Raw genomic sequence first — 9,225 nt, forward strand, 5'->3', positions numbered from 1 at the left:
GATGTGCAATGGTTGGGTGTAATAACTATTTCGATGGAGTATAAGTAGCCGCCACCGTGCGCCTGCGGAGCTTTATCATTACGTCGACTGGGCCAAGGCGGAATATACTGTGACTAAACCATACAGACACAGATCCACTACATAATATGTAAGTGACGCTATCCCATCCTTGTTTTTTTATTTTACACCTCTCGCATATCAAAGCATAGCCTTTGTACAACTACCAGTAGATTTTTCCTGCCAGCTTTCCTATATGCATGCCTTATGATCTATGTCTTTAGTGTAGTCTCGGAGTGCATCGTCAGCTTTAATTGGTGCATGTGGGAAATATCCACAGAAAATCGATCATTGCCCGCGCGCCTCACACACAGAGCTCGCGCGGCCGGGAATTGGAGTTGAATTGGGGGTGAAATGTGCACTTTTCTTCAGTGATATGAGGGGAGGGGAGTTTGCTGATTTTTCAGCCGCCGTGCTTAAATAACTTGTCCAATACATCGATATCCTACCATCATTTTTCTTGTATACTCGACTCGACTGCTTACTTTCGTTGGGCGGATGACCTACAAACGGCTGTTGAAGCTATCTGGTCCAGATACTATTTTATAACTGATTATATCAGTCCTTTAAAAGACTGCTTTATGTAAAAAAAAAACGTTGTTCGCATGTGCATATACTTAACGATTTTTACATTACAGTATTCCAAGCATGTGCCGTATGAGGTGAATGATCTGCAGCCGATGAATTTCGCTGAATACGGGATATTTTCCTTGCCATGCTGTGAGAACATTACTATCACACTCCATCGGTGTATTTGGTATCTCATAGATCTTGCTAACCACTTTCTTGCCCTGCGGATGCCATCTCAGTCTTCAGGTTTACGTGTATACTCTAACAGTGCTTCGCCACAGAGGGAGTTGACGTAAATCTCACCAGACTGAAAGCACCAAGGCTGGCAAGTTAACGATTGCACGGCCAGAATTTGTCAGTTTTGAATCAAGCTTTCTTTAACGTCTTCGCTGTGTATTACCAAGGAGGTTATTGGGATAATGAGCCCCTCTCCCTTTAACCTCCTTGGTATTGCTGTCTACTCTTTCCCTGAGCATTCACGGTGACGTAGCCTACCTCACCAACCGGGGATCAGGCAATCAATTACACATTGTATTGTTTTACCTGCTTTGTGGTTATGTCTTTCGACAATCGATTATATAACCATGTTTTGGAAAATTATGACAATACGTATTAAACCCGTATCCCGGAAGTAGCGGTTTCCCTGAGAAGGAAGTGGTGCAGTAGAAGATATACTCACGGCTATTTTCAGTGCGGTCTGGTAGCCGGGCAGTCCTCAGAATAACAGTTGCAGGTGCAATACACGATATAACTGTGTATGCCGATCACTATGACGTCCTAGCTTCTGTGTAACCGGATCACACTTCCGCGTCTACACAAGCCTGGGAATATGCACAGAGACATAGTATTCATGATATTGAGCAACTTGAAAAACGTCTCTATCGGAAGCGATTGCACAAACCGAGAAGTGATTTTCCTGAAACATACGATACTGTACCTTCGGGTGGTTTTTCCAGAATCGCCGACAGGTGTAAGTGATGCTCACGTGTAGTTCGTCATGACCAGAATGACTTGGCTGGAGTTCAGTGACCTGACTGAACGAACCAAAGTCTGGTCAGCGCACCCCTCCCCCTTATCGGTCGCGAGGGAAGCCGGGAAGGAAAATGACGCAATGGTTACGGGTCGGGAACTATTTCGTCGTCACAAACCCTGTCGTCAGGCAATGATTGACTGGTGCACGGGACGTCCGTTCTGTAGAAACATAATGACGTCACGACGAGGTTATGAAGAGCATGAGTCTACTGTATCCCTCCAACAACTTTTACTGTAACTGTTACAAATCACAAACACAAATGCATGGTTAATCGATGTATGGCATTGCTTAGGATGGAGTTGCTTCTTAATGAATATCTACCTATTTGGGCAGCGCCAGTAGCACAGGCTAGGAACGAAGTAAGATAAAACGTTGAGAGAAATGCTCTGAGAAGTATCACTGATTCTGGTAAAGGCCCAGACACATGCTTGTACGTCGCACGATTTTCAGCGAGACAATTACAGAACCGACTGATGACAACAATCTACGACAACCGTTTGCGTCCCAAGCAAGACAGTTGAATTTTGCACGTGACATCCGCGGTTATCCCAAAAGTGAGAAATTTGCTGTCGTCAAAGTATCGTACAACGTATCAAGAACTTTATATATGGACGTATGTATCATGGGCTTGGCGTAGGTCTTGATCTTGGCTCTATGAGCGAGAGGCTAAGGTCTCACACAGTTATCACATATGTTGGGTGGTCGGGGATACGGTTTGATTTACGGAAGAAACATCAAGTATGTAGCATAACTAGTGTTGTCTCTGTAAAAGATGTAAAAGGCTTGTAAACTGGATATTGTATTTCAACAGGCAGAACAGGCACCTGGTTTGTATCCAAAGCATTGCCAGTCGGTACCACAATAAGCCCTTTGTTTCATGCAATGTCTGATACAGACAAGCTCGTCTCCAACCTCCTGAGAGTCGACAGGGTACGAAAAAGATGTCCAATTTGTGAAATTCACAGAAAACTGTTTAAACAAAAAGTTGGAAATGACAAAACTGGCAAACTTCTCGCTGTGTAACCGAATCATCTGGTTAATTATGACTGCACCCATGTCTTAGTTTATGTACACATTTGATCACAAGGGGATAAGAATACAGATAAATATTTGTTTTCCCGTTGCTTTCGAATAATCCGTGGAATACAAGACCCATGAACGAGACCATGAACTGAGGTAACAAACAACGTTCACAACATGATGGACATGTGTTAACTGTTAAAGACCTGAAATAAACAAGTTCTGACTTGTAGTAGTACCCTATACCTGTATCAACATGTCAAATGCTCTTTTTCTGAGATCCTTGCTGTTTTTGCTACGTATACAATGCTCTATTAGAAAACAATGTGTATAAAACAATTTCGGAATTGTATGGCAAGGGGGGAACACATACGTAGAACAAAACTTGTCATGTCATTAACAAGAGCGGGGCTGACCCATTTCTGCCCAGCTTTACTGTAAAAACCTGTAAACATCGGCGTAGTAAAGCACTCTTTGGGAGCCATGACACCCTAATCTTCACGGTTTGTCTAAGGGCTGTAGAACAAATCCCGTGGTTACAAACTCACAACAACCCTACCTGTCGTCGGTTACAAAAGGGTTTGCTTCCTACCCACACGCCTATTGTGGTAAATGCCCACTTACGATATCACCCTGGGCAAAACAGTCTTTGTTTTCCCAACGTTCTGAAGTGACTCATGACACGGATTGAGAGAGTGATGAACAGACAAGTTGGTTAGGTCATCGACAGGTGAAGTAAGACATGAATACACGTCAGCCTTCGGTGTGATGACTCAATAGTGGGTCTGTCCTCCCCATCAATGTTGGTGCGGAAGGCTTTGGGCAAATTTTGTATTCATTACGCAAACTCTACCCAACTGCAAATCAAGGGAAGTCGCCATTAAACTGCACTGAAGCTTGGGACGCTCTCTTTCATCGTACAGATGATTTGTTACACAGGTTTACGGCAGATGTAAGCTGTAGTGTGCTGAATGCAGACCTGCTAATCAGTTCCAAATCCAGAACAGGCAATGTTTTGCTCGGAGTCGCTGACGTATGTAAACATTCTCATTAAACTGTACATAGTAGTGTACATTTCTAAGTGTTTGTAGGTGTAGTGAGATATCACGTTCTGAGATCACTGTAACTGTACTTCTGCCTTAATCACAATGACCTGTAAGAGCATGTACGAATGATAAAGGTTTTATAAAAATCATCTAAGATACACGATTTCGTAGACTTTTTTGCAAATTCGGCCTTGTTTGGGGCAATTAAGGTAATGTATATAAAGTTTTTGGATCATGGCTGTGTATGTAATGTTAGATATAGCATTTCATGCTCTACTTCCATGTGTAGAGAGACCATAGATATTACCTTCCCGGAGTAGGATTTGATATGACAGTCTACGAGAAGACAAATGACAGGCATTAACAAGTGATGCTGAAGTAGCAGTCATGATCACATCGATTTATGAAACCCTACTCCCCGTGATTGCCAGCCGTCTCGGCCCACCGTGTACGGGCTGTCAGTAAGTGTGTACCTGTCGTGTTTTGAAGACGCTGCTTTACAAGTTGATATAGCGCCTTGAGAGGCGTAAGGAGTGAGTACGGAGAGCCGGTTTATTTCTCAAGGGTCCTCCGTCACCCGGTTTATCTGATAAGGGGCCAAGGCCGCTAGCGGCCCACTCACTGTGTCACGGGGTCGAGCAGGCACGCAGCCTGGAACCGCCATTCATGCGAACAGCAAGGGACAACAATTCACCTTCACATATCCTCTACCCTCCCAGACGACGCACATATCCATGCACGTACCACAACATGGCCGCACTTCAAGGTTTTCTCCGAGTAGAGGCAACACTCGGCAGTCTACACTGTTACTTAACGTTGTGGACATGGCTTAGATAAAACCGTCAAGCGTGTGTCCACGATCAGACACTCTGCACGGTTCCGCTCTCCCCTTACCTGTGTTCACCTTACCTGGGATCTCTACCGACGTGATGGCAGTGTCCCGGTGAGCTGAATCCTCCCCGCAAAGTCTACCATATTGTAGCAACCCGCTACGACTGACCGGCGTGTAGGGTTCGAGTGGCCCTCCGTGTGTTTTGGTTACGCCCGGACCGGTCTATTCATCAAGCTCCACCTAGTTGAGCGATACCGCCCGCCCGGTTGTACAGTATGTGTGTTGGTGTAGTCTCTGTTTGACACAGACCACGTGACCAGCGTTAGCTTGACCCCGGCTTGGCCCTCGCCCAAATCTGCTTTCCGTGGAATTTTCCCCCATGGAACCGTGAGTGTGTGTAACCTTAACCGTCATAAAAGAATCAAATGATTGACAAACCGCCTCCGGACCATGAAGGATAACCGTGCGTGGGGTACCTGGGTGACGTGCTGTGTGACGTACAAACGTCGTCCCGTTCGCAAACAGACGAGGGCGTTCTGGCATATTGCCTTGCGTAGCATAACCCGTGGATATATTTCCACTTATTTCAGTTGGATCTAAGTCATTGCTGAACAACTTCGGCAGCTTGGCTGAGGGAATTTTTGTACTTGTTTGATTACAACGGGCGTAAATTACGATACACAGTGTAGCGAACCTTCAAGAAGTAATGAAGAAAATTGATGCTTCACAAGAGGAATCTCCCTCTACCCCGAAAAGGCCGATTTACGAGTCCTGTACTTATTTCACGTCATTTGGAAGTGAGCGGGAGGGGTTTTACTTTTGGTTCCGTGTAATCAATTCACTCAAAAGCTGTCAAGATGTAGATCAATACACTCAGAGATGTCAGACTTCACCCCTTACAAGACGCTCAGAGCTGCTTTTTTGACCGTGTACGTGTGGGGTCATCATGATTAGGTTTTATATAATCTGTTGGATAACATTATACATTGTGTGCAAAATGTTGTTTTATTGCCTTTATTTACTATAGAAAAATCGATTTTGCAAATTTCTTTTTGAATTTATGAAATGTCCAGATGGATTTTGGAGGGACTTGGTGAATATTGTGTGGATTATGATGATACAGAAACGCTGGCAGTTGTACACGAGGCATGAGGATTTTGCCATAGATTCAGCTACCCACCTTAACAACATGTATACATGTATACTATCACTCAGTTACTGTCTTAGCGCATGGCCATGTGCGGAAGCGCCCTCCTGCGGATATGGCTTAATTGCAATAATCCGCTGATGCTGCTTACATTGTAGGATGTAACGTTAGCTCTAGTCTCCGTGGTGTTCAGATAATCATGACAGTCCAGATGAATGGTGTATATGCTTGGTACTATAAAGGAGGTGCGATACTGTACACCAGTGCACACTCTCTAGTGGTTTCTTGCAATTGTTCCCATGCGGTATTTTTAAGTATTGCAGCCAACAACATGACCATAACTAAACTACGCTGCACTATGGGTACTAACGTTAGTATGTGTAGCACACATTCTTTATCACGAAATGGATTATAACGTAAGTATACCAGTTTGTGCCACCATTTTCAAAGGAAAGAACAACGTGAATTCGAAGAAGGCAATATTGCAGAAATATCTAGAGGAAGAAGACTAGTTATAAGTCAATAAGGCCACGCTGATTTGATTATATGGACTACATACATAGCCTCCGATGGAGACTCCTCCCGGCTGTTTTCTTTTTCAAGTTACAGTTTTTATACTATTACATTTTTTCTTCTTATTGCTGGCCGGGAGCAATAAGAAAAAAAATGTAATAGTATAAAAACTGTAACTTGAAAAAGAAAACAGCCGGGAGGAGTCTCCATCGGAGGCTACTACATACACTGGGCACCTAAAAATATATGCGAATGTGAAAAAAAAGTTGGGCAAAAACAGTCGCCTTCTTTATGAAATCACAGTGATCAGGAAGGTTTTACAAATGACAGAACCTACAGAACATGGTATATCAAGCAATGCATTCTTTATTTTTTTCCGTGAGTCATATTTTCTTGGAAAGCCTTGCTTAGGGCTCGAAACACTTTTTGTGCAAGGGGTAAGTTCACAACAAAATCAATTCGTTTTACTATAGGAAAAGGTACACAATTAAAGGTACTCCGCCATTTTGACAAAACGTTGTTGTATATCCTATCGACAAATTGAGAACCCAGCCCAAACTGAGCAAGTCCTGGGGAAATTTCCAGGCGACCGTCCTGTCTATTTGTAACTGTACATATCATTCACGATGCAAGTGTGCATCTAGTCTAGGTGGTAAACCTCACAGGAAAGTCATGGTCATAGGACTCTGACACCGACGCCAATTCGCATATATCTACCGTTACTCACAGGTCAGGTGCATGCCGTAGAAACATGTACATAGACCATACTATTTACACAGGTAGAGGAGTGTTTGTATGGCTGCTTTGTGTTTAGGGGCGCGGTCGTAACAGAATATTGTCATGCTGTATCAATGGGGTGACAAAAAGAATATGAACAGGATTAAGTCACCCAACCTGTTAACAAAGATCCAACCTGTCAACTGCTTACCCAAGTTCAGCTTGTCTACAACGCTGTTCTCCCGTTGACAACATATTTCAAGTTCTATCACAGAATCTCACTCGAAAACTGTGCACTTTAGGTACAGCTAGTAAAAATGCTCCTATACCAATAGCCGAGTCAAAGGGTATTCAGAAATCAACGAAACAGGCTTCTACATCGCTTTGCTGGACTGTAGAAATAGAGGAGTCAGGGGAAGATTCGGGATACGTGTCAAAACAACTGACGTCACCATCATGTGCTATTCTGGGCACATGCGGAGGTGGAATTGTCTGAGCCATCAGGCTCTCCCAGTCAAGGTTTTTGAACCACGGGTGAGGGAAGATGTCAGAAGAGGACATTCTCTTCTTCACGTCTGCGCACAGCAGTCCCTTGATCAAGTTTTTTGCATCGGACGAGATAAACTTGGGAAAGTACACCTTTCCAGCCAAAATCTTCTGATAAATAAGCATGGGGTCCTCGTCACAAAATGGCGGCTGCCCTACCAACATTTCGTACACAAGTACTCCAAACGTCCACCAATCCACAGGTTTGCCGTGACCCTTGTTCAGCAATAATTCGGGAGCCATATATTCCGGGCTGCCACAAATCGTGTACGTCCGGTGTAACACAACTTTGGCGTACCCAAAGTCAGTTAACTTGACGTGACCACCTTTCGAGATCAGGATGTCTTCCGGCTTAAGTCCCCTGTATACTATGTCATTTCTGTGAAGATAGTCAAGTGCAAGGGCTATTTCGGCCGCGTAAAATTTCGCTGTTTCGTCGCAAAACTTTCTTTCTCTCCTCAGCATGGAGAACATCTCTCCCCCTTGGGCAAGCTCCAGGAGTAGATATAGATATCTGTCATCACGCGAAGTGCCAAAAAGCCGACATATGAAAGGATGGCGAAGACTTGCCCAAATCCTTCGCTCGTTGTTGACGTGATCTACTTGTTTCAGACGAATTACGTGCCCCATTTCCAGCCTTTTCAAAGCATAGTGGGTTCCAGATTCCTTATTCCGGGATAGGTAGACCGTTCCGAAAGACCCTTCACCGATGACTTTGTCAAAATGTACATCTGAAATGTTGAAACGTGTTACGTTTTCCCGTTCTACAGTTGGAGTCATCTGTATTTTCTGATCGGTAGGATTCGTACTTAGATCTCTCTGATCATTTGCGGAATCCATGACGTTACCTGTAGTCTCCTGGTTTTCCCCTGGGTCAGGATTCGTCTTCAAACCTTTCGAAGAGTCGTCCAAGTCGACTGCAGCAAACGTGTCTTTTTTCTCATCGTCGAGATTTGCGTTTAGCATACTGATACGCTCCACCGGCTTCACCACGGGCGTCTCCAAACCTCCCTGACGGACGGGACTCGTACCCAAACCCGCCGTACGTCCCGTCGGACCCGCGGCGTTTGTTTGTTGGTCCTCGGCTTGTTGGGACTGAGTGAAAGAGTCAGGCACTTTTGGAGGAGGACTGCTAGCTCCGCACCCCATTTTTTGTACAAAACTGAGGGGCGAATACCAAATGCAGGACGTATAACATATAAAACTCGACCCGTGACAGTGCAGCAGCAAGCCCACAATACAAGCGCTGACCTCAGGGTGCCTTTGTTGACTCTTGCCATGGGAACGGGGACCTGTTTGTCAGATTGTGTTACCATAGGCTTATGACATTTGTTGAGACAGAGAAAGAGTCAATATGGACAAGGGCGATTGGTTGTACCGCACAAAGAGCGTTGAGTCTAACAACTTGTAGACTCCAATACGATCCCAAAGAGTGTTTCCGTATATAGCATGTGAAAGGTTTATGGCATCATAGTGTGCATATGTTATGGTGCTGATTTTCAAAGTTACTGAGAAAATAATTTTGGCCGGAGGTATGGGTTCTTTAGTTGAGTCCGTGTGCGCTACAAGCACCAGATTCAGACTAGCATTTCACGATTTCACTGATCAGTGAAGCAACAAAGATCTCCAAGACAACGTTTACATTAGTCATTTAACGTTACATAGTTAGTATCCGCTGTTGTCATGATTTTACGAGCACAATTCTCATTTGATATAGCAGAGCTGAATCCGCGTCGTAGAAACT

At 44.3% G+C, this 9,225-nt stretch overlaps 1 protein-coding gene and 1 pseudogene across 2 annotated transcripts in view; both read right to left on the reverse strand.

Annotated features, from left to right (window-relative positions):
• Window positions 1-4,859, reverse strand: part of LOC136433070 (uncharacterized) — a 28,418-nt gene extending 23,559 nt beyond the window's left edge. Inside the window, exons 1-3 of one of the 2 annotated variants that reach the window (XM_066424870.1) lie at window positions 4,636-4,859; window positions 1,565-1,818; window positions 1,307-1,448 (exon numbers count right to left, since the gene is read on the reverse strand). The gene's annotated coding sequence lies outside the window, so the exon portion shown is untranslated. Of the gene's footprint in view, window positions 1-1,306; window positions 1,449-1,564; window positions 1,819-4,620 lie in introns of both variants that reach the window. The other variant, XM_066424871.1, reaches the window with a different exon arrangement.
• Window positions 4,860-6,576: 1,717 nt separating this feature from the next.
• On the reverse strand, window positions 6,577-8,845 carry LOC136433072 (cAMP-dependent protein kinase catalytic subunit PRKX pseudogene; annotated as a pseudogene).
• Window positions 8,846-9,225: the final 380 nt, after the last annotated feature.

This window comes from Branchiostoma lanceolatum, chromosome 4 (genome assembly GCF_035083965.1).
Source record: "Branchiostoma lanceolatum isolate klBraLanc5 chromosome 4, klBraLanc5.hap2, whole genome shotgun sequence".
Lineage (NCBI taxonomy): Eukaryota > Metazoa > Chordata > Leptocardii > Amphioxiformes > Branchiostomatidae > Branchiostoma > Branchiostoma lanceolatum.